Here is a 5606-nt window from a genome sequence, read left to right on the forward strand (position 1 = left end):
GTTTTGGAGCGACGGGTACCGGTTTGAGGTTTTAGAGCGGCATTGGACCACTAGTGAGTGTCGATGTCGACCTATCATCTCAACTCCTCCGGGGTTAGGCTAGATACTTACTGGGTATACGTGGATTTACGTACTCATACTACACTTGCTGTACATTTTTGTGCAGGTACTTTTATGTCCAGTGGTCCTTTGGGCACGGAGGCACGAATGATGCGGGGAGTTGCTGCGAGCTGCATTTCAGGTTACGATTTGCAGCCAGCAGAGTCTCCTCTAGAGTTATTTGTATTTTTCCTATCTAATTTGCATTCCGGACAGATGTTGTATTTTAGTTACTTCCTAGTAGATGCTCATGTATTCGTGACACCGGGTTTTGGGAATGCTTTTTGTTGTTCTGTATCAAGGTTGTAAAAACAATATTGCCATTTACTTTGTAAATTTTATCTCTTACCATTTAATTGAAGGAAATTTACGATTTCAAAAATACTAAAATGAGTAATTAAGTTAAACTTTTATTATTGGCTTGTCTGACAGTGGTGTTAGGCGCCATCATGACCTTTAATAGATTTTGGGTCGTGACAACTTTAACGCATCTTGACACATAATCCACAGCCACAATGATATATTTAAAAGAATGAGAAGAAGGAAAAGGACCCATGAAATCTATTCCCCGAACATCAAATATTTCACATACCTGTATTGATTGCAATGGAATCTCATCTTTCTTAGTGATGTTACTTGTTCTCTGACACCTGTCACATTGTGCAACATATGCTCGGGCATCTTTAAAGAGAGTCGACCAGAAAAATCCAGCTTCCAAAACTTCAAAGGCTGTTTGATTTGTTGCATAATGACCTCCAACTGCTCCATCATGATAGTGATATAAAATTTTGTTCATCTCTTCTTCTGGCACACATCTTCTAATGATATTATCTGTACAATTTTTAAACAAGTAAGATTCATTCCACAAATAATACTTTGCAGCAGATATAAGCTTTTTTATTTGTTGGTAAGAGAGATCTTGGGGTGTCCACTTTCCAACCAAGTAGTTTGAAATATCTGCAAACCAAGGTGGTTGAGTCATAATTGAGTTAACTGAGAAAATGTGTTCATCAGGAAATTCTTCCATTATTTCGCTAAACTCAAGGGGGAAATTTTCTAATCTAGACAAATGGTCAGCTACTTAATTCTATGTTCCTTTTTTATCTTTTATCTCAAGGTCAAATTCTTGTAGAAGTAAAATCCATCTTAACAATCTATGTCGAGCATCTTTCTTTGCTAAGAGATATTTTAAAGCTGCATGATCAGTAAAAACAGTGACCTTGGTTCCTATCAAATAAGATCGAAACTTATCAAAGCAAATACTACTGCTAGTAACTCTTTTTCTGTTGTGGCATAATTTAGTTGATCATAGTTCTACTAGCATAGTAAATGGAACGAAAGATCTCATCCTTTCTCTGGCCTAAAATAACTCTAATTGTTGTATCACTAGCATCACACATGACCTCAAAAGGTTGATTCCAGTCTGGGGACACAACTACAGGGGCGGTTGATAACTTTTCCTTAAGGGTCTCAAATGCTTTCAAACAATCACCTGAAAAATCAAACTTAATATCTTTCATCAAGAGGTTAGTCAACGGTTTTGAAATCTTTGAAAAGTCTTTTATGAATCGTCTGTAAAAACCTGCACGGCCTAGAAAACTTCTAATGCCTTTAACAGTTGTGGGAGGGGGTAATCCTTCTATATGATCAATTTTAGCCTTATCAACTTCTATCCCTTTACCAGTGATTTTATGTCCTAAAATAATTCCCTCAGTAACTATAAAATGACATTTTTCTCAATTAAGAGTTATGTTTGTCTCTTCACATCTCTTAAGGACTAAGGTCAAGTGGTGAAGAAAATATTGCTGACATGCAACGTTGAAATGTAGCAGGGTATTACATAGACCAAATGGTATTATCCTATAGGCATATGTTCCATGAGGACATGTGAAAGTTGTCTTGTCCTGATCTTCAGGTGCAATTTGTAATTGGTTATACCTTGAATAGCCATCAAGAAAACAGTAAAGCCAATATCCTGCAATTCTTTCTAACATTTGATCAATAAATGGTAAAGAAAAATGATCTTTTCTAGTGGCATCATTGAGACGCCAGTAATCAATACAGACTCTCCACCTTATGACAGTCCTGGTAGGTATGAGTTCATTACTTTCATTTTTTATAACCGTCATACCTTCTTTCTTTGGTACTACCTGAACAGGTCTTACCCAAGGGCTGCCTGAAATGGGATAAATAATATCTGCCGCCAAAAGCTTTACGATCTCCTTTTTTACTACTTCCTGCATTGCTAGATCAATCTCCTTTGGGGTTGGACTATTGGTTTGTAGCTATCCTCCATGAGAATTTTGTGCGTATAAACAACTGGATTAATCCCTTTGATATCTTCTATAGTCCACCCCAAGGCTCCTTTATGTGCTTTCAACACTTCAATCAGTTTATCTTCTTGTCCTGCATTAAGAGAAGATGAAATAATTACTGGAAATAATTCTTCCTCAAGATAAATATATTTTAAATGAGATGGGAGAACTTTGAGTTAAATTTTTTGTTGAACTTGTTCTGGTTGCATCTCCACATCTTTAGAATCTTTTTCTATTATTTTGGCTTCTCTTCTGATGATAGGATCATCGTCTTGTATGGTGCCGGATTTGACCAAACATCTTTCCATTGATTCTGGAATTAATTGATCATCTTGAATTCATCTATAAGCAATTAAGCATGTCAATCGAAAAACACGAAGATGATGTCTCATCTCCTAAAAATCTTAATATCTTTTGCATATAAAAATGACTCTTTCTTCATCAACTCTCAAAATTAGTTGTCCTTGATGAACACATATGATTGCTATACATGTGGCAAGAAATGGACTACCCAAAATAATTGGTTCATTGGAACATTCCTTCATTTCAAGTACTATAAAATCTACAGGGAAAAAAATTTTATCAATTCTTACGAGCACATTTTCAATTATTACCTTAGGTTTCTTAGTACTTTGGTCTGCAAACTGAAGAGAAACACCTATGTCTTTCATTTCACCAAGATTTAATTTTCTAAAGATAGATAATGGCATCAAGTTAATTGAAGCTTCAAAATCACAAAGTGCTTTTTTAAAATATGCCCCTCCCAAAGTGTATGGAATTGTAAAACTACCTGGATCGCCAATTTTTTGTGGTAGATTATTTTGAAGTATAGCGCTGCATTTTTCAGTAAGCATTACCACATAAACTTCTTCTAATTTTCTTTTACTTGGCAAAATTTGGCATAAGAAAGCATTTGTAACAAAGCACCAGTGAAAGGAATATTGATGTGAATCTGTTTTAAAATCTCCAAAAACTTTAAAAATTAATTATCAAGCTTTTCTCTTTTCAGTTTTTGTGGAAAAAGAATTGTCACATAGAAATGAGTCAATTTTTCAATATTATTTTATTCTTTTTTCTTGACTTCTTTCTCTTCAAATAGTTCAGAGGGTATTTCAACATTCTTACCGTTGTTTACCTGTTGTTCTGACTGGTCTGCATAGGGTTCATCAAGCTCCTTACCTGACCATAAGGTGATGGCCTTAAGGTGCTCCTTTGAATTTTTCTCTGTATTGCTTGGCAAGGGACCTTGAATATTTTCTGACACAAGAGTTGCCAGTTGGCTTAATTGAATTTCTAGAATTTGAGGGTTGAGCCCTGACTTTCCATCTTTTCATCAGTGACCTTAATGTACTTATACAAAAGATCATCAAGACTTAAATGAGCTTGATGAGGTCTTTGCTGATATGACCCTGCTTGTTGATAAGGTATGTATTTTGGTTGCCCATGATTGTGATTTTGGTATCCCGACGGACCTTGTACTTGTTGCTTCTGGAAGCTTTGAGAGTTCTAAGCACCATTTGGATTGCTCCATTGAAATCCTGGATGCTTTCATGCCATTGGACTCCCAAAGGAGTACGGATTATAACCGACAAAATAGACTTTTTCATCACTATGATTAGTTGCTTGACATTCATGGTTCTGATGGTTTCCTCCATACATGTCACAAGCTTCAGACTGTCTTGGTTGTTGTGTATTCACCTGAAAAGATTCAAACTTCTGTGCCAAAGAAATAATTTATTGTGTTAGTGTACTTAAAGCATCAACCTGATTTATCGTAGAAGCCTTCTTGATGATTACACGCTCAGATGGACATTGGATGACATTCTCAGAAATCTCATTCAACAATTGCAATGCTTCCTCCATGGTTTTTCCCATTACAGAACCTGATGTAGCTGCATCAATCACATTTCTAGAAGAGGGTTTTAACCTGCGATAAAAAATATATAATTGCATATGTTCAAGAATGTCATGGTGTGGGCATTTTCTTAACATTGCTTTTAGTCTTTCCCAAGCTTGATAAACTAACTCAGTGTCAGTCTGCAAGAAATTAGAGATGTCTTGTCTTAACTTTATGGTTTTAGCAGGGGAAAAATATCTGTTTAAAATTTTCTGAGTCATTTGGTCCCATGTGGTAATGGAACCTTATGGCAAACTTCGCAACCAAGTCTTGGCATCTCCTTTTAAAGAAAAATGAAATAACCTTAACTTGATAGCTTCAGTAAGTACTCCATTATACTTAGCTATTTCAATAAGTTTCAAAAAGTCAATTAAATGACTGTGTGGACCTTCACTTGAGTCTCTAGTGAAGATGCAAGACTGTTGAATTGTTTGAATCAGGCCAGTCCTGATTTCAAAGTTGTTGGCTGCCACTGGAGTTTTTCTGAGTCAAAATTCATAGTTGAAGCGGTCAGGTCTAGCATAATCCCTTAGGATTCTGTTTGCTGGTCTTGGTGCTACTTCATCAAACTGATCCTCCATATGGACTGGTAGTTGAATGGCTTCTACTCCCTGATTCTCCATTCCTTCACGAGCTATGCATTGAGAAGATGATGATTGTCCTTTCCTGCACAATCGAAGAGATTTTTCAATTTCTGGATCGTAACTAGCCAACTTTTTTGTAAAAGAGCGGGTCATAAACTACCCAAAATTTTAAAGAGAAGAAAAATAATAATAAATTAACACTAGTATCTAAAGCAGTACTAGTAGTAAATAAAATAACTAAAGAAATTTTCAAAAATAACAAAAATAGTTAGTGAAAAGAAAAAAAGGTACGATAATATATTAAGTATAAGTAAAAGTAGTACTAGTAAATAATAGTAATTAGAAAGAAAGTTAGAATAGTATTGTATGTAAAAGTACTAGTAATATTATATTAAATATACTACAGTAAAGGTAATGATAGAAGTAATTGGAAGAAATACTTATTAGTAGATAGTAAAAATATTAACAGCAATAAAAATAAAAATAATAATAAATTCTCAAATTAGTAACAAAATATTTAATCTAAAGTAGATGTATGTCAATCCCCGGCAATGGTGCCAAAAATTTGACGAGGCCAATGTGTATTGGAATTTTCTGCTCGTACTTTGTCAAATTCTAGTATAGTTTAAGATATCGTCCCACAGAGACTGGATAATCTATGCTACAGACTTATAATATTTTAACTACTATTTGAGAGAATCAAATTGATAA

General features: G+C 34.9%; 1 non-coding gene across 1 annotated transcript; it reads left to right on the forward strand.

Moving 5' to 3' along the window:
• The first annotated feature begins 4377 nt into the window (after positions 1–4377).
• LOC117276721 (small nucleolar RNA R71) lies at positions 4378–4484 on the forward strand. The gene has a single exon (XR_004506991.1). It is a non-coding gene; the product is annotated as a small nucleolar RNA R71 (small nucleolar RNA).
• The last annotated feature ends 1122 nt before the right edge of the window (positions 4485–5606 follow it).

This window comes from Nicotiana tomentosiformis, chromosome 2 (genome assembly GCF_000390325.3).
Source record: "Nicotiana tomentosiformis chromosome 2, ASM39032v3, whole genome shotgun sequence".
In the NCBI taxonomy this organism is placed as follows: Eukaryota; Viridiplantae; Streptophyta; class Magnoliopsida; order Solanales; family Solanaceae; genus Nicotiana; species Nicotiana tomentosiformis.